This window comes from Symphalangus syndactylus, chromosome 1 (assembly GCF_028878055.3).
Source record: "Symphalangus syndactylus isolate Jambi chromosome 1, NHGRI_mSymSyn1-v2.1_pri, whole genome shotgun sequence".
In the NCBI taxonomy this organism is placed as follows: Eukaryota; Metazoa; Chordata; class Mammalia; order Primates; family Hylobatidae; genus Symphalangus; species Symphalangus syndactylus.
In genome coordinates, this window is record NC_072423.2 from 65,662,848 (window position 1) to 65,683,612 (window position 20,765).

The 20,765-nt window shown below is 42.8% G+C and overlaps 1 pseudogene; it reads left to right on the forward strand.

Moving 5' to 3' along the window:
- LOC129488289 (nuclease EXOG, mitochondrial-like) overlaps positions 1-7,854 on the forward strand; it is a 59,310-nt pseudogene extending 51,456 nt beyond the window's left edge.
- Positions 7,855-20,765: the final 12,911 nt, after the last annotated feature.

A 20,765-nucleotide genomic window follows, 5' to 3' on the forward strand; every position in this document is an offset into this window, starting at 1 on the left:
ACAATCTTGAAAAATCAAAGCAAAGCTGGAAGATGTACACTACCTTATTTCAAGACTTTGTTTAAAGCTACAGTGGGGCGGGGTGTGGTGGTTCACACTCATAATCCCAACACTTTGGGAGGCCGAGGTGGGCAGATTACCTGAAGTCAAGAGTTCGAGACCAGCCTGACCAACCTGGTGAAACCCTGTCTCTACTAAAAATATTAGCCTGGCATGGTGGCACGTGCTTGTAATCCCAGCTGCTCAGAAGGCTGAGTCAGGAGAATGCCTTAGAACCCAGGAGGTGGAGGTTGCAGTGAGCCGAGATCATGCCACCACTGCACTCCAGCCTGGGCGACAGAGCGAGACTCTGTCTCAAAAAAAAAAAAAAAGAAAATATAAATAAACTTAATTATATAAAAAATCTCAATGACAATAATATAAGTGAAATTGAAACTACAATGAAATGTGTTTTATCTGTTGTATTAATCATGATAAAAAGTGAAAACACTTGGCGTTAGCTGGGAATGAGGAAAAGTGAGGAAACAGGTTTTGTTGGTTTGTTTGTTTGTTTTGTTTGTTTGTTTGTTTTTTGAGATGGAGTCTCGCTCTGTCGCCCAGGCTGGAGTGCAGTGATGTGATTTCACTCACTGCAACCCCCACCTCCTAGGTTCAAGCAATTCTCCTGACTCAGCCTCCCAAGTAGCTGGGATTACAGGCGTATGCCACCATGCCCAGCTAATTTTTGTATTTTTAGTAGAGATGGGGTTTCACCATGTTGGCCAGGCTGGTCTTAAACTCCTGATCTCAGGTGATTCTCCTGCCTTGGCTTCCCAGAATGCTGGGATTTCAGGCGTGAGCCACCACACCCCGCAGAAACAGGCATTTTTATACATTCTGGGTAGGAGCATAAATTGATGTCCTCTCTAAGGAGGGCAATTTGACCCAGTGACTGAACTTATGATATTTATCTTGTGGCTACATTCTGAGAACTACAAAATAACTCTTGGCAGAACATGAGCTCTGAGAGACCTGGCCAACTCCAGCGTGGCTTCTGGCTGCCTAAAGCTGCATCCCTGGGACAACCTCACTCCCTTTGAGTTCCTGTCTGTGAAAACTCAAGCTCAGTTTGTTCTAGCCAACACATGACAATAGGCCCTGACTCCTTCTTTCTTAGAGAATTTAGTTGAAAGAAGCTTACATTTGTAAATCCTTTCTCCATCCCTTTGGGTTATAGAGCCATTGCTTTGTGTCTGTTGGATTCAATCAACTGTAGATCAAAAATACTTGGAAAAAAATTGCATTGTACTGAACATGTACAGACTTTTTTCTTGTCAGCATTCCCTAAACAATACAGAATAACAATTATTTATATAGCTTTTATTATATTAGATATTATAAGTAATCAAAGATTATTTAAAGTATACGAGAGGATACATGTAAGTTATATGCAAATACTACACTATTTTATATCAAGGATTTGTGATCTGGGAATTTTAGTATCTTTGGGGGTCCTGGAATCAATCCCCCATGGATACCGACGGTATATATACATATCTCATATAAACCAGGTATGTCATTCTCAGGAACCTGAAAGCCATTCCTTTGAAATGTAACCACCAGGAAGGATACATTTCCTCAGTCTGTAGGAGAGCCCTAACTTCAATAATTGCCAGCTAGTAGGCCAGGCATGGTGGCTCATGCCTGTGATCCCAGCATTTTGGGAGACTGAGGTAAGAGGATTACTTGAGGCCAGGAGTTCGAGACCAGCCTGGCCAACATGATGAAACCCCGTGTCTACTAAAAATATAAAAATTAGCCAGGTGTGGTGTTGTATGCCTGTAGTCCCAGTTACTTGGGAGGCTGAGGCAGGAGAATTGCTTGAACCTGGGAGACAGGGGTTGCAGTGAGCCAAGATCATGCCACTACACTCCAGCCTGGGTGACAAAGAGATACTCTGTCTCAAAAAAAAAAAAGAAAAAAAAGCCAGCTAGTAGACATAGCTGGCCTAATCACATTTACACTCACCCACCTTTTTTTTTTTTTTTTTTTGGAGTTTCACTCTATTGCCCAGATTTGAGGCGCAGTGACATGATCACAGCTCACTGCAGCCTCGACCTCCTCAAATAATCTGGCTCGAGTGATCCTCCTGCCTCAGCCTCCCAAGTAACTGGGACTACAGGTGTGCACCACCAGGCCCAGCTAATTTTTGTAGTTTTTGTAGATGGAGTTTCACCATGTTGGCCAGGCTGGTCTCAAATTCCTGAGCTCAAGTGATCCATCTGCCTTGGCTTCCCAAAGTTCTGGGATTACAGGTGTGAGCCACTGCAACAGGTTGACCCAACTTCTTACCGACTTTTTGTAATTTTTCACTTCCCTGACTGTATTTGAGCCCCCATTTATTCCCCTTCCTTTCTCCATTATTCTTTGATTAAATTGCTCAGTTACCGCTGGATAAATCGGAATGTAGCTCACCTCTTTCAGCTACTGTCAGTAGTTACTGAATACAATCTGTTTTCATTACTTTAATGTCTGCCTTTGATTATCTTTAGCAATTCACACATGTTGAAAATGACATACAGGCGGCCGGGCGCGGTGGCTCACGCCTGTAATCCCAGCACTTTGGGAGGCCGAGGCGGGCGGATCACGAGGTCAGGAGATCAAGACCATCCTGGCTAACACAGTGAAACCCCGTCTCTACTAAAAATACAAAAAATTAGCCAGGCGTGGTGGCGGGCGCCTGTAGTCCCAGCTACTCGGGAGGCTGAGGCAGGAGAATGGCGTGAACCCCAGGGGGCAGAGCCTGCAGTGAGCCGAGATCACGCCGCTGCACTCCAGCCTGGGCGACAGCGAGACTCTGTCCCAAAAAAAAAAAAAAGAAAAGAAAATGACATACAGTCTGGGTATGCTGGCTCATCCCTGTAATCCCAGTACTTTGGAAGGCTGAGGCTGGAGGATTGCTCGAGCCCAGGAGTTCAGGACCAGCCTGGGCAACATAGTCTCTACAAAATATATATATATTACATATTAGCCAGGCAAAATGGTGCACGCCTGTGGCCCCAGTTACTTAGGAGATTGAGGTGGGAGGATCACTTGAGCTAGGGAGGTTGAGGCTGCAGTCAGCCATGACTGTGCCACTGTACTCCACAGAGTGAGACCTTGTCTCAAAAGAAAAAAAGAAAAGAAAAAAGACGGCACCGTGGCTCACACCTGCAATCCCAGCACTTTGAGAGAACAAGGCAGGTGGATCACCTGAGGTCAGGAGTTCAAGATCAGCCTGGCCAACATGATGAAACCCCAACTCTACTAAAAATACAAAAATTAGCTGGGCATGATGGCATGTGCCCATAATCCCAGCTACTTGAGAGGCTGAGGCAGGAGAATTGCTTGAACTTGGGAGGCAGAGGCTGCAGTGAGCTAAGATTGTACCACTGCAACTGCATTCCAGCCTAAGTAACAGAGTGAGACTGTCTCAAAAAAAAAAAAAGAAAGAAAGAAAGAAAGAAAAGAAAAGTACAAGTTAGTTCATTATAGCATTGTTTGTGATAGTCACAGATTTGTAACAACTTTTAATTTGTAGGAGTCCATCAAGAGGGGTCTGCTTGAATAAAGCATCATAGCATATCTATACGAACAGTACTATTCAACCATAAAAAACAAGGCACTTTATGAAATGGTAGAAAGATTCCCAAGATTTGTAGTTAGATGAAAAAAGGTGCAGAACAGTATGAGTTGTCATTATTATTTGTCTAGAAAAAGAAAGAAAACAGGTGAATATCAATTGTATGCCATTTATATACTGGAAGGACACTAAGACACTGAAAACAGTGGTTACCTGTTATAAGGAGACAGCAATTACCCCTAAAAGGGCAAGCAGGCACCTGAAATCCAGAGGTGAGCAGAGGCAGACACAGCTCATACTTTGTTGGGGAGCTGCTTCCTGGGCAGCTGATCCTGGACTTCCAGGAGGTGCTAGGCCATGGCAGGTGGCCAGCACTGAGAACAGGCTTGAAGGGATGAAAAGGTAATTTTTTTCTTTTCAAGATGGAATTTCACTCTTGTTGCCCAGGCTGGAGTGCAGTGGCACAATCTCAGCTCACTGCAACCTCTGCCTCTGGAGTTCAAGTGATTCTCCTGCTTCAGCCTCCAAAGTGGCTGGGATTACAGGAATGCACCACCACACCCGGCTAATTTTTTGTATTTTTAGTAGAAATGGGGTTTCGCCATATTGGTCAGGCTGGTCTTGAACTCCTGACCTCAAGTGATCCACCTGCCTCGGCCTCCCAAAGTGCTGGGCGTGAGCTGCTGTGCCCGACCTGAAAAGGTAATTTTTGCAGAAGGCAGAGATCAACAGGGCCAAGGTTAGTGGGCCATGAAGCAGAGTGACTACAGAGCTGCAGGCAGCAGATTGGATTACATTTAATACTCTCCTTGCTCCAAAGTTCTAGAGAGGCACCAGAAAGGGAAATGTCACTTAGCATGTCGGAGATCTGCTGAACCTCCACTCCATGTGGCTGGGATATCCTTATTTCAGATTATAGTACATTATTGAATGAACTCTATGGAGCGGGGATGAAAATGCACCACTTGGATTTCCTAATGCAGGGAAGATAGTTGGCAGGGAGCCTCAGCTGCTGCTCCCCAATCCCCTTCCAGGTTGCAACAACACCGTGCTCCCCAGGCTGCTTTCCTTTGAAGGACTGGGTATGGTTGTGAGTGCTGGTTCAGGGTGCTCCTGTAATGGACGGCTTTGGCTTGAGGGTTTCCCACTGGTCTGGTGAAACTTTCTTAGACTAGAAAGGAGTCCCTTTCTAGTCAAGCTTTCTTCTTTCCCCCCTCGCCTTTCACAGGTGTCAGATCAGCTCCACAATCTGAAGGCCCTTCCTGCCCAACCTGCTCCCCTTGTCCCTCCTGGGCATTTCTCCCAATCTACCGCTTGCATCTCTAATACTACTTGCCTAGTACTTCCTTATCAGAGCACCTGAAGTCACACAGACTCCTTGTTTTACACTTCTGGTTTCCTGGCCTCTTCAAATATTTGATTTTATTTTTAATGATTATATTCTGAAATCGAGATTTTATTGAAGTTTAGAAAGAGATTGGAAAGAGAGCTTATTTAAGACCCACTAACTAGTGGATTCTATAGGATACTTGGAGTTCACCCAAGGGATTCTCATCAATAATTGAGGAAGATGCAATGGGAGCTCAGAATTATTGACATTACAGGTGTTGTCGATAACCCACTTCTCACTGCCAGGTTTTTAGAGAAGAGGACTCCAAATGGGTCTCTTGGTCTGTTTATTCAGTTCTGTCATCTCTACCACAGTTACTCTAGGTAGTTCCAGAATAGCCTTACTCTTTACTCAGAATCACCATTCCCAACACTCAGACTGATGCAGTCTGGCCCACTCTCCAGACTTCTGCACTCAGGAAGATTCCCCTAAGGGCTTTCACTTTCCTTATCTGGCTCTGGTCATGTCCCTCCCTCCACCCATTCCCACACCTGCTCATCAAATGTGTCCAATCATGAAGAGAGTTCAGTTCCTTTCCACAGGACTCTTGGAACCCATTCGAATGTGGAAATATGCCTAGGCACATGTTTAACAGTCCCCAGACATTCCATTTAAAGCAAACATGTGGCTGGGCATGGTGACTCACACCTGTAATCCCAGCACTTTGGGAGGCTAAGCGGGCAGATCACCTGAGGTCAGGAGTTAGAAACCAGCCTGGCCAACATGGTGAAACCCTGTCTCTACTAAAAATACAAAAATTATCCAAGCATGGTGGCTGGTGCCTGTAATCCCAGCTACTCAGGAGGCTGAGGCAGGAGAATTGCTTGAACCTGGGAGGTAGAGGTTGCAGTGAGCCGAGATCGCGCCATTGCACTCCAGCCTGGGTGACAGAGCGAGACTCTGTCTCAAAAATAAATAAATAAATAAAGCAAATATGTGGTACTTTGGGTCAGATAACTGCCAAGGGTATTACTTCCCACCTCAGAGGCGCCTGGTATTTTTTGAGTGGCTGCATGGTCAGGGCTATAGTGGGTACCACGGGAGGTGGGCTCACAGCCCTGCAGTTCCTCTGGAGTCAGGGTGCTGAGGCAGTGGTGGCAGTGAAGGGACTGGATGAATCTGCAGAAAAGGCTCTGGGGACAATTTGGGTTCCCTTTAACTGGAACAGAGACAAGGTGATGCAGACAGAAAACATTGTACATTTAAGCCTGGTCCCAATATCCCTCCAAACTTCAGTGCCTTCAGCGAGGACCATGTTGGAAGCAGGTAGTCACGAGGACACACTGCTCCAGCTGGAAATAACAAATGTTCAAGTAAAGGCTGAAACCTTTTACCTTTCTACTATTGTGCCTCGGGATTTCATAATAATTCTGGATGTTGAAACAGAATAGAAATGTTCTGTTGAGAACTGACAGAGAGGTTTGAAGATATTTGGGTAGTATCTGGGCCTTTGACCTTACCTCAGACTAGAAGTGATGGAAAGAAAAGAGGTACCAGGTGATCGGTAAGGACAAGGTGGCAGTCCCCTCACAACTTTATGAGGTGATCCTGGCCTATAGAAGCCCAGTTTCTACGAAACTAATGCTACTAGGGGCCTTTGTGATACCCAGTGGAGCCATTGGCTTCCAGTTCTAGTTAACTGGATTCCAAGTGAGCCTCTGGGACCTAGAGAAGTTGTCAGAACTGATGTTTTTTCCTTGTTTGGATAGAACTAGTGATGTCAGAAATATCTGCTCTGTGGACACTTGTAAGCACCTGGATTTCTAGGAGTTCACTGTACCTGAGCACAAGAAAGATTGAGGAAGCCAGATCAGTGAACAGACTGGAAAAATTCCTGGAAAATTTGAAGAATGCAGGGATTGAACCAGATGATTACTTCATGAGTCTCTGTGAGAAGAAACTAGAAGAACTCAAAGCTAAGGAGCAGTCAGGAACCCAGACAAGAAAGCCATTCTGGTTTTCATCTCAGAACATGTGTGATATTGGCAGGACACAGTGGCTCATGTCTGTAATCCCAGCACTTTGGGAGGCTGAGGCAGGCAGATCACTTGAGCTCAGGAGCTCAAGACCAGCCTGGCCAACACGATGAAACCGCATCTTTACTAAAAATACAAAAATCAGCCAGGCATGCTGGTGAGTGCCTGTAGTCTGAGCTACTGGGGAGGCTGAGGCAGGAGAATCACTTGAACCCAGGAGGCAGAGGTTACAGTGAGCTGAGGTTGTGCCACTACACTCCAACCTGGGTGACAGGGCAAGGTTCTATCTAAAAAAAAAAATTAAGTTAAGAACATGTGTGATATCATCTGTAAGGAAGCAGGTATGCCATCCTTACACTAATATATTGTAGTGGCTTTGCTTTTTGCTTTTTTTTTAAGACATGGGGTCTCAGTCTGTCACCCAGGCCAGAATGGAGTGGTGCGATCATAGCTCACTGCAGCCTCATACTTCTGGGCTGCTCAAGTGATCCTCCCACCTCCACTTCCTGAGTAGCTGGTACCACCCACGTGTGCCACCACCCTCAGCTACTAGTGACTTTGCTTTAAAGAAATGGTGGAATCCTAAATTTACAATTAAAAATTTCTGTAAATGATGAAAGATCTACAATTTTTTGGTTGGGTATTTTATTTGACTTGGGAACTAATTGTTGAGGAAGCTATGACACCTGCAGATGGAGGGCTGATCTTGTATGAAGTTAACAGGAGAACCGAGTCTACAGATGACACTGCATTTGTGTTTCTCTGGATGTGTAGGATTGTGAAGGCACTGATTAGTTTCATGCCTCCAAATCATGCATGGCCGTTGATGTGTCTGTTCGTCCTTCTTGGAACTCAGGGTTGTACAGTCTCTTCCTCCTGGGACCTGAATTTGTCTTGGAGGTGGCTTTTAGAAATCCTCTATGTGTTATCCTGTTGACATGCACTGTGTATTTGTTTCTTCTTTCTCCTCTCGTGAACCTGCTATTCTTCCATTTCTGTCTGTGTAGAAGCACTCAACAACTACAGTTTCTGCTCACTTAATGCATTCTATATATTAGTTCTATACACTAGACTCAGTGCTTGCCATGTATTGTCTCACAATGACCGTCTGAGGTAAATATCGCTATCCCCATTGTATCTGTGAGAAAATTGAGGCTTAGAGAGCTTAGTGTCTTGCCCAAGGTTCACCTTTCCAAAGTAGGCATCCACAAAATATGAGGCAGACAGTTCTAAAGAAGAAAGATAGCTGAGGTTGACTCAAATCTTCCCTTACATGGATGGAAGTTTTTGACTCAGAAATACATACCGATTTCCATGAGTATCTCTGGGTCCCAGGCCTGCTTGGTAAAAAGGGTCGATTTCCTCTCTGCTGTGTGAGCCAAAGGAACCTTAACGTCCTCTGAACTGAACCTTCCTTCGTTCTTTGGAAGGAGGTGGTCACCACAGGTACTTGGGAGTTAGAGGACAGTACTTTTTAGGGTTGATCAGAGCCCCTGCTTGCCTGAGGGATGCAGTTCTTTCAGTGACCAGATGGTGCCAAATCGATGTTCCTTGCTTTCCAGATGAGCTTTTTGTTCTTAAGATTAAGGAGGCTGAGAAGGGTCTGCCCACAGTCACCAGCTTACGGTTTGCTGGCCTCTGTGCCTGCTTGTCTACCTGGGTAGCACTGGGCAGGTGGTGCTTTGAGCCAAAGGTCCAAAGGCAGTTAGCATTTCTGGGGAAAATAGTGGCTATTTTTCTGAGCCAGATCTCTAGATTTGGGTTTACATGGGGTCCTTTCATGGCCTATCCTGAGTATCGGTGGTAAAATGTCTTGGGGCATACAAATTTGTCTGAATCTGACATACCACTGCTATCTTTCCAAGTGGTATTACAAGAAAAAGAATTTCGTGGTGTGTTTGTTCTAACAGAAATGCCAAGGCTTTAAGATAAAGATAAGATGATAATGGGAAAAAAGAAAAACAAATATAAAGTCCTTCAGGGAGATGTTTTCATATCTCTCAGGCTAGCCTGACTCAATCTCAACTCCCTTCAGCCAAGATAACTTAATTATACAGTTTATTCTTAATAATACAGTTTTATTATTACAGGAAGTCCTCATTTTATACTCCTGGTTGCCTAAAATTTGCAGCTATTTTATTTTGCTTTTACATAACTTCATTCTGAGATAAAGAGTTTCTACCAATTTATCATTTATCCAGGAAAGATTGTATAAAGGAAAAGACTACCATTTGTCTAGAAACAAAGTATGTTCTCTAAAAGAAGTCATCAAATTAAAACTGAAGTGTGGAAATAATAGCATTGTTATCATGCTTCCCTTTGGAAACAGCTGGTTATCACACTTTAGGAAACCATGGGCCCATTGACTGTCTCAAAAGGCACAAAGACCTTTGGCATCATTGTACTGGTGAGTACCTATCCCACCATATGGTGTCTGAGCTAGTGAAATCTATTTATATAATCCTGCTGGTGTTCTTTGTACATGTGTTAAACAATCAAGGTGAAATGGTATTACTGTCAAAGATAGTCAACTGAGGAGAGACAATTATAAGCAGCCAGAATCTGAGAAACAGCTGTGACGTTCACTCATTTTGCATTCAGGTTTGTTTTTCTGCAATTTCTTTTCCTATATGTGGCTATGCTACCACTAGATGGCAGTGCAATGGCATTCTGGTGGTCTTTAAACGAAGAGCCACGATATTGGCTTCAGGACTTCCCCTCAGCCTGGCTGAAAAGTAGAACTGAGACTTCCATTGCCTTCATCTATCCATCCATCCATCCATCCATCCATCCATCCATCCATCCATCCACCCACTCATCCACCCAACAAATATTCATTGCCTTTAAAAATAACTCTTGGTAATTATACAGCTGAGTTTAAAATGATATTGCCAGAATTATATTAAAGATGACTGAAGGAGACCAGAGAGAAAATGAACAGATTGAAGTACATTGTTCGTGCACTGTCGGTACAGGGTAGAAGTCCAAAAGTGTGTGCTAGGATGTTTCCAAGCACAAGCGATCAAGTATTAGGTTTGGTCTCAAATCAAGGAGGTAGTAAAGGGCTGAGGGAGCCTAGGGAGCCTTGGGAGCCATTTCTTGGGATGGGATCAGAAATCTAAAGTAATTGAAGGTCAGAGTTTTGGAACCAGAGTAACAGATAGCCACCACTCAGAAATAGGGTGGTGTAAATGAATTTTGGTCGCTGATGTCCTTGTGGATCCAGGCAATTTTGTAGAATTCTCACACACATAGCTGCTAACAGAGGCAGTTTGGTACTCAGCTTGCCAATTCTTAAGCACGTACTATGATTTTCCTTGTACACAGTCAAGGAGAGAAGCATCTGGTTCCTTTGCTTACATATTTGCTGCTTGTGTACTTCTTTCCTGTTCTGTTGTTTCTAGCCTATATTTCACCTGCATCTGTTAGCAGTTTTAACTTCTTTACTAAGAGACCTTTATAAGGCTATTCCAAAACTAAAAAGGGTCCGGGCATGGTGGCTCACACCTATAATTCCAGCACTTTGGGAGGGCAACATAGCAAGTCCCCATCTCTACAAAAAATACTTAAGTATTAGCTGAGCACGGTGGTGCATGCCTCTAGTCCCAGCTACTTGACAGGCTGAAGTGGGAGGATCACTTGAACCCAAGAAGAGGTTGCAGTGAGCCGTGATCATGCCATTGCACTCCAGCCTGGGCAACAGAGTGAGACCCTGTCTCAAAACAAAACAAAACAAAACAAAACAAAACAAAACAAAACAAAACAAAACACTACTGAGAGAAGTGGATTATTCTCCCCATCTGACTTCTTCAGTTCAAACTGCCTTCCACCAGAACATTAAAAAGGGCAAAATTTGCTATCCCCTAATGATCAAAAGTGTGATTTTATTCTTTCAATATGTAGAGAGAACCACATAAAATTGAGAGGGTAGCTTTGTCGTCTAAGGTAATGGCTTTTAAATCTTTTAGAACCCAAACCTCAATCAGAAATATATATTATTTCATACCTGTGGTGGCCCCTGGCCTGTTTGCTCTCAAATCCTTTCCTGTTCTGCTGCAATGTCACGGGGATGCTGATTCCAACAGGCTGTGTTTCTGAGGCTCTCAGGTTGTTAAGTGATTCCTGGCTGGGTCCTACTGACACAAGGCAATGCCACAACGCTGGAGAGTGGGAAGAATGGAAAAGCTAGGATGATTCTCCTTGCCTTTCTCTGCCTGAGGTGCATCTCTGACAGTGGCTAAATCTCCTCCCTGGCTCCGGCTCCAGCCAGAAAGGCCCTCCTGTCATTAGATGAGTCCAGTTCTGGGATCTAGCCACACTGCCTCCTCTCTTTGTCCCTCTAGTCTAAAAGGATTAGTGGTTTCTGCTGTTGCTAATCTCTGGTTGCCTCACCTTCCCCTATTTGGCTTCTCAGTGTTATCATTTGTGTAACCAGTTTCCTGTATTAAATTCCCTATATTAAAAACAGATCAAATGATGGTTTCTTTTTAGTGACACATTATTATAGTACATATATACATATATATGAAACTGGAACAAATGTTTCATTAACAATATTCCTCTTACTGTGTGCAATGACTGATACTTCTTATATTAGTCTATTTTCACTTTATGCATTTATTTTGAGGCAGAATCTCTCTCTGTCGCCCAGGCTGGAGTGCAGTGGTGCGATCTCAGCTCACTGCAACCTCCACCTCCCACGCTGAAGCAATCCTCCCACCTCAGCCTCTCAAGTAGCTGGGGCCACAGGCGTGTGCCACCACGCTTGGCTAAATTTTTTCTACTTTTTGTAGAGACTGGGGTCTCACATATTGCCTAGGTTGATTTCACACTCCTAGGCTGAAACAATCCTCCTATCTTGGCCTTCCAAAGTGCTGGGATTACAGGCATGAGCCCCACCATGGCCAACCAATTTCACTTTATTTTAAAGTGCCAGTCACAACCCACTAAATTGAGTTCACAACTTACTCACTGATGGATTATATCTCACTAATTTGAAAAACACTTGCTTGCCGGGCACGGTGGCTCACGATTGTAATCCCAGCATTTTGGGAGGCCGAGGCAGGTGGATCACGAGGTCAGGAGATCGAGACCACGATGAAACCCTGTCTCTACTAAAAATACAAAAAATTAGCCGGGCGTGGTGGCGGGTGCCTGTAGTCCCAGCTACTCGGAGACACTGAGGCAGGAGAACGGCATGAACCCGGGAGGCGGAGCTTGCAGTGAGCCGAGATTGCGCCACTGCACTCCAGCCTGGGTGACAGAGCGAGACTCCGTCTCAAAAAAAAAGAAAAAAAAAAAAACAAAAACGCTTGCTTTAGAGACTGCATTTATTCATTTACTTTTTTCATAGTCAGGCTTGCTGAGTTATAATCTAGGCACAGTAAACTCATACTTTTTAGGTGCACAGTGTAGGAATCTTGACAAATGTATCCAGAATATTTCCATCATCCCCAAAAGTTCCCTTGTGCTTTTTTGTAGATAACCCCTCCGTCCCTCCCTAGTCCCTAGTAACCACTGATGTGCTTTTGGTCTCTATAGTTTTATCTTTTCCAGAATGTCATATAAATACAATCATATAATATATAGCCTTCTGGCTGGGCGCAGTGGCTCACGCCTGTAATCCCAGCACTTTGGGAGGCTGAGGTAAGCAGATCACCTAAGGTCAGGAGTTCGAGACAAGCCTGGCCAACATGGCGAAACCCCATCTCTAATAAAAATACAAAAATTAGCCGGGCGTGGTGGCTCATGCCTATAGTCCCAGCTACTGGGGAGACTGAGGCACGAGAATTGCTTGAACCCAGGAGGCGGTGGTTGCAGTGAGCTGAGATCACGCCACTGCACTCCAGCCTGGGTGACAGAGCAAACCTTGTCTCCAAAATATATATATATACACACACATGTATACATATGTGTGTATATATACATAGGGGTGTGTGTGTGTGTATATATATATATATATATAGCCTTCTGCATCTGGTTTTATTCACTTAGCATAAGGCTTTATATAGTCATCCATTTTATTTTTATTTTTATTTTTTATTTTTGAGATGTGGTCTTGCTCTGTTGCCCAGGCTGGAGTGCAATGGCGCGTTCTAGGCTCGCTGCAACCTCTGCCTCTTGGTTTCAAGCGATTATTCTGCCTCAGCCTCCCAAGTAGCTGGGAATACAGGCGCATGCCACCACACCCGGCTAATTTTTGTATTTTTAGTAGAGACAGGGTTTCACCATGTTGGCCAGGCTAGTCTCGAACTCCCAACTTTGTGATCCACCTGCCTTGGCCTCCCAAAGTGCTGGGATTACAGGTGCGAGCCACCATGCCCGGCCTATTGTCATCTATATTTCTGCATTAAAATTAGTCCATCCCTTTTACTGCTGTGTGATATTCTGTGGGTTTTCACCATGTTAGCCAGGCTGGTCTTGAACTCCTGATCTCAAGTGATACACTCACTTTGGCCTCCCAAAGTGCTGGGATTATAGGTGTGAGCCACCGCACACAGCCCTATGATTGATTTTAATTTGATATTTGTATATCTTGCAGGATGTGGATTAAGGTTGATTTTTTATGCTTTTGAGTGTCCAATTGTTTTGGCTTCATTTGTTAAAAAGAGTATTCTTTGTCTACTGAATGCTTTTGCTCCTTTGTTAAAAGTCAGTTGACCATCTATTTGTGAGTCTATTTCTGGATTCTCCATTTTGTTTCATTTTTCTGTGTCCCTATTTTTTCACCAATTCTACATCCTCTTGGTTACTGTAGCTTTAGATTAAGTGTTGAAATCAGGTTGTGTGAATCCTCCAATTTTTAAAATATTGTTTTGACAATTATAAATCATAGTCAATTTTAGAATCAGCTTTTCATATATACAAAGAAGTCTGCTAGAATTTTGATTGAGATTGCACTGAATCTGTAGACAAATTTTGGGAGAATTGGGAAAAATATTCAGTCTTCTAATCCATGAACACTTTAAATCTTAGAGACTTGTTTTTTAGATTCAAAATGGATATTTTACTTCTGATACTTGTTTTGTTACCCAATTAGTTACCCAACCACGCAGAACCTTTGAAGAGATCTTAACTGCTGGGGCCTGATGATTAAAGGTGTACAGGTGGGAGTTCAGCACAGAATGGCCTCAACTATTTTTATGTTCAAAGGCAAGAGAATAATAGCCTGGGCTCTAGAGTCTTCCTCCCTGGATCAAATTCTGCATTCAACACTTGCTACCTCATCATTTTGAGCAAATTACTTAACCTCCCTTAAGGTGTTTCTTCATCTGTAAAATGACATGATAAGAATGCTACACGTTTTAGTGAGTTTTTGTGGGGATAAAACAAAACAAGATAAAATGTGTAAAATAGTGCAATGACTGGTCACAGTCAGTACTCACTAAATCAGCATACGGTCTATGAAAGCTAGTATGTATTTTGCCAGTTGAAAGGTCAGGAAGAACAGCTTTTTTCAAGACCAACTCACTCCTTTAAGGCCCAATTGCTTGCTACTAAATGCCTGGGAGGAGTGCCATTGCCAATCAAGGAGGAAAAGAGGCCTGATTCAGTCCATGGGATCAGGAAGAAATGTCTGCGAAACCCAAATCTGTGGACTGGGTTTCATTTACTCTGGCACCTGACTTTATTAAGTTAGGTGGTCATTAGACTCCAGATCAACAGATACGGGGTGAGGAGTGGGATGGAGTTCACATCTCCTTCTTTGTTTATTTTTATTTTTTGAGACAGGGTTTCGTTCTGTCACCCAGGCTGCAGTGCAGTAGCACTATCATAGCTCACTGCAGCCTTGAACTCCTGGGCTCAAGTGATCCTCCCACCTCAGCCTCCGGAGTAACTGAGACTATAAGCACTCCCCACCACACCCAGCTAACTGCTTTATAATCTCCCCACTACAATTCATGTTTTGAAAAGATGCAGGCAGCATGGTACCACAGGGAATAACCCAAATTTGAAGTTCAGAACACGCTGGTAATAGCTTGAATTTGACAATTTTTACTGATCTGACCTTGAGCGAGTAACCTAGTGTTGCTGTGTCCTAGTTTCCTCATCTGTAAATGAGTATATAACATGATTATTTCCAATGAGGCTTCCTGAATCCACTGTCTTGCAATGTTTTCAAAATTAACATTTTATGGCGGGGCACGGTGGCTTACGCCTGTAATCCCAGCACTTCGGGAGGCTGAGGCAGGTGGATCACTTGAGGTCAGGAGCTCGAGACCAGCCTGACCAACATGATGAAAACCCGTCTCTATTAAAACATACAAAAATTAGCCGAGCGTGGTGGCAGGCACCTGTAATCCCAGCTGCTTGGGAAGCTGAGGCAGGAGAATCACTTGAACCTGGGAGGCAGAGGTTGCAGTGGGCTGAGATCGTACCATTGCGCTCCAGAGACTCTGTCTCAAAAAAAAAAAAAAAAAGTTTGCAGTTTTAATTTTTTTTTTTTTTTTGAGATGGAGTCTTGCTCTGTTGCCCAGGCTGGAGTGCAGTGGTGTGATCTTGGCTCACTGCAACCTCCACCTCCCTGGTTCAAGTGATTCTCCTGCCTCAGCCTCCTGAGTAGCTGGGACTACAGGCGCGTGCCACCACAGCCAGCTAATTTTTTGTATTTTTAGTAGAGACGGGGTTTCACCATGTTAGCCAGGATGGTCTTGATCTCCTGACCTCGTGATCCACCTGCCTCGGCCTCCCAAAGTGCTGGTATTACAGGCATAAGCCACCGCGCCTGGCCAAAAGCTAACATTTTATTATATCTTATATAGAAAACACAGTTGATCATTCAAATATGGTTATTCAGATTTGAATTATATGCACCTTCTGTGATATCATGAGCCTGGAGATTGTTTCTGTGAAATTATTTGTTATTGCTGTAATAAAGACTGATTGAGTTTATAAAACACTATTCCACCTGACCCCTGAATGTCAGTGCTTAATATGCATCAGGCATTCACATTCTAACAGCCTTTGTGTTAGTATAATGGGCCAGCAAATTCTATTTGCTGCCGGGAATTCAATCATATCCTACAAACAAAGACGGATTGTTTTGATTTTGTATGTGTTGGGGAAATATGTTCAATTGTTAAATTACTTTATGTGTGAGTTTTAATCAACTTGAACATATTATTTAACAAGTCATATTTCTCTGTAGAATGAAATGTTTCTTTATGAATTAGATAAACCAAATTATTGATCTATATCTACATATTTAAATGACACTTGCAATACACATTTTATTTCTGCGTGTGTGTGTGGGGGGGTGTTTTGTTTTGTTTGTTTGTTTTGGAGACGGTCTCATGCTGTCACCTAGGCTGGAGTGCAGTGGTGCAATCTCAGCTCACTGCAGCCTCAACCTCCTGGGCTCAAGTGATCCTTCCACCACAGTCCCACAAGTAGCTGGGACTACGGGCATGTGCCACCATGCCTGGCTAATTTTTTTGTATTTTTTGTAGAGATGAGGTTTCACCATGTTGGCCAGGCTGGTTTCAAACTCCTGAGCTCAGGTAATCTGCCCACCTCGGCCTCCCAAAGTGCTGGGATTATAGGTGTGAGCCACAGTGCCTGGCCGCAGTATACACTTTAAAAACACATTTTAGGACTTTCAGAAATCCATGTCAGTGGCTGAGCATGGTGGCTCATACCTGTAATCCCAGCAGTTTGGGAGGCCAAAGAGGGAGAATGGCTTAAGCCCAGGAGTTGGAGACCAGCCTGGGCAAGATGTGAGACCCCATCTCTAAAGAAAAAGAAAGCCATGTCAACATAGGATACCAGTAGTTTAACTGTTTTCTGCGGAGCCTCATCCAATAATATAATGTAATATAATATACATCTATCATTGTATTATAGAATATCTATTATATACTTGAAATTGTGTTACCTGAGAAATACAAAGATGAATAAGAATAAGGAGCTCACAATTTATTGAAGAAATAAAGATACAAACAAATAATTTATAGTACTATAAAAGTAGTTTAATCAAAATATTAATTCATTAAATTTTTTTGGAATAAATGTAGTACTGGCATGTGCCAGACCCTACACTAGCTATTAAGAATAAGATATAAGACTCAAAGAGTTTATAATCTAATAGAGGAGACAGACAAATACAGAAGAAATTACCAGAGCATACTTAACCTAACCATGTTGTATGGTACAGGAATGAGTTCCCATAGATGAAATTGAACCTGAGTTTTGAAAAACTAACAGGAGTAAGAGGAAAAAGAGGAATAAGGATATTCTAGGCAGAAAAACAACTTTTGCAAAGGTCCAAAATGAGGAAAACTGCAAATCATTTAGTATGTCTGGATCCTGGGGTCCCTGGTGGAAAATGGCAAGAGGTGCAGCTGGGATGAGTAAATAAAGGTAGTGAAGGGCTGTGTGGGCAGTTCTAAGGGGCTGGACTTTATCCAAACCACTGAAGGGTTTTCAGTAGAGACTATACACACACACACACACACACACACACATATATATTCATAAATACGTGTGCATATGTGTGTGTCTATATATATACTTTATTGAGATATAATTCTTGTATCATGTGTGTGTGTGTGTGTGCGTTTTTCCAGACAGAGTCTTGCACTGTTGCCCAGGCTGGAGTGCAGTGGCGCGATCTTGGCTCACTGCAACTGCTGCCTCCCAGGTTCAAGTGATTCTTCTGCCTCAGCCTCCTGAGTAGCTGGGATTACAGACATGTGCTACCACATCTGGCTACTTTTTGTATTTTTAGTAGAGATGGGGTTTCTCAGTGTTGGCCAGGCTGGTCTCAAATTCCTGGTCTCTGTCTTGACCTCCCAAAATGTTGGGATTACAAGCATGAGCCACGGCACCTGGCCTATCATATAGTTTTAAAAATATATTCACTGAGTTGTCCTACTGTCACCGCAATAACTTTTAGAACATTTCATCACCCCAAAAAGAATCTGTATCCATTAGCAGTCACAGCCCAACCCACCCCTAGCCACAGGCAACCACCAATCTTTCCACCTCTTTTAGTGACAGAACTAATTCTGTCTGTTTCAAAGGGCTTTTGCCCAGAATTATGCCCTATTTCCATTTGATTAACATAAAACAGTCATTTTCTTGTTTTTATTTTTGCTCAAGAATTTGGGGTCAGAGGAATATTATATTTCAAGTGGTTTTTTTAATTAGTTTCTCTGTGTTTTGATATCACAATGGAACAAGGTGCATCCTTTGGTAGACTTCCTGGTTTCTGGAAAGAATTTTATTTTTTCCTTTTCTGTGTCATAAATCCCACCTTTAAATAGGTTCCCTTACATTCTTCTCCTTTTAAAGTGAAAATATCCTATGGAAAGGGGAAGGGATAGTGGGTAAACACAAGTTGTAAATGCCACCATCGTCGCCTCCCCCTCCCCTTTTTGCTCTGCATTCATTATTTTTGATGCAATAGGAAATACAAATCAGTCTTTGTCTCTTGCTCAATTTATCCTCCTCTTCAGACCCTACTGCCTAATGACCTCTAACAAGCCTTTACATAGAGCTGTGTAAAAAAACGTATTCATGGGCAAATATAAAGCAAATAGAGATATGCTTTATATTTCTAGCATTTGTGATGGTAGAATATAAGATACAACAAAGTTTGGCTCTCAAAGAAGACCCAAAGCTAGAAGTTCAGGAAGCAAGATATTAAATATATGTCATAAAACACTCAGCAAATATTTATTGAACATTTTTTATGTGCAGCGAATCCAGCTGATCACTGGGGAAGTTACAGAAGTGTGTAAAATGCAGGTGTTACCTTCGATGAACTTAACAGTCGAATGGAAGAGACACAGTCACATACCCAAACCACAGCACAAATTATAAGAGATTAGAAAATTACTTCAGTGATGAAGGAGTGTCTACAGAGTATTTGTTTGGTCATTGTTGAGAGCTCTATTGAGATATAATTTATATGTGATAAATACAACTACTGGACATGCACATTTGAATTGTTTTTAGTAAATTTATACAATTGTACAACCATCACTATGATCCAGACCTTCACACCCTTGACTCAGGTATTCATTACCTTTGGGTAGATGTTGGCAGAAGGGCACATGCACGACCCTGAAAGTGAGGACCTACTTAAAATATGCACCTAGGCACCTTAGTCCTGGTCCTGGCTAGCCGTCATAGTCAGTAGTGGTGGCAATTTTGGTGACAACTGGATGCCAGTAGGAGAAAAAAAACAACTGGTGATTTCCAGCCAGCCGCAGTGGCTCATGCCTATATTCCAACACTTTCGGAGGCCGAGGCAGGCAGATGGCTTGTGTCCAGGAGCTCAAGACCAACCTGGGCAACACAGAGAGATCTCCATCTCTACAAAAAATTAAAAAATTCATGAGGCATGGTGGTGTGTACCTGTACTCCCAGCTACAAGGGACGCTAAAGTGAGAGGATTGCTTGAGCCTGGGAGGTCAGGGCTGCAGTGAGTAGTAATTGTGCCACTGCACTCCAGCCTGGGCAGCAGAATGAGATCCTGTCTCAAAAAAAAAAAAAAAAAAAAAAAGATGAGTTCCATAGGGAGCCATGAAGTGTAATCTTTGAAAAACTCATAAAACAACAGTCACTGTATAAGCACCATGTAGGACGAATGTTAGAGTAGCCTCAGAAGCAATATGCTTTGTTGACTCAACTCTTCTGTGGCACATGGTGGGCTATAAATGTAACAATGAATCAGTCAATCATTTAAAACATTGTATTGCATATGAAGACTTGGGATTCACATGGATATGTGAATTCCCTTTCCATGCATCAAATTGTAATTGATGTATTATATTTATTCTGGAAAGCTAGAGAAGTTGCAGCCATGTAGTTGTGTTATTTTCTACTAAATATTTGCCTTATAATGAAGGGAAACAAGCATATTTCTTAAGGAACAGGTGTGTGTGCTAGTGGTCAAGAGAGTAACAAACAGCAGTGGCCTGCTGTCATGGAAATAGCCTGGTATCCTAGCAACAAGCATATTCATTTGCCTGGCCTGCCCTGTGGAGTTCTGTCAACACAGGTAAAGGGTTTATCCTTTACACAGAACTTGAGCGACTGCCTTTCTGCTCCAGAGTAAAGCTACACCCATATATGTAAATCTGGAAGTGGAGGGGAAGGCAAATTGTTCTGCCAAGGAGCCAGTGGCTTGGGGGCTACAGGACAGCAAAGTGGGAGTTAAATGTACTCATCTAATTCTTCATCTAGATAGTCTAGAAATAGGTCTCTTTCTATATTTGTTGGCTCTCTTAATGGAAGGATCGAAAATTCAGTGGCAGTGGCTAATACCATGACCTATGGCTCTGCTCCCCTCTGCCCTTCTTTGGGTTAAAAAGTGCAGTCTTTTCCCAAAACTTCATTGGACCTCAGCTGTTCCTGTGTTTTAAGCCCCAGAGACTATGAGGAAGAGGGCAGGACATACCTAGGTAGTGATTTGAAGGTTGTAGCTTCTTTTTTTGCATATATTTTAATTGTAGTCCCTAAATTCTATGAGAAGATTGAGAACATTTTTGATCTGGAAAATGTCCAAAATATCTCATGAGGAAATTTCAAATTATTGGAACCTAGTTTGGAATAGCAAGCATCCTGCACTACGGCATAACACAGAGGGGAAATTTTCTAGTTCAGGACAGGAATTCGATAGGATTTATACACTGACTTCTTTTTTAAAAAACACTTTCTCTATGTCTCCCTTTCTCCATTTTTTTCCACATTTATTTACTGTGTGCTAGGAATTATTCAAAGCATAGTGAATCATGATGGTTTCTCTATAATTCTAGAGATGTACAAAAATAGTAGGCATCCACAAGCAAAT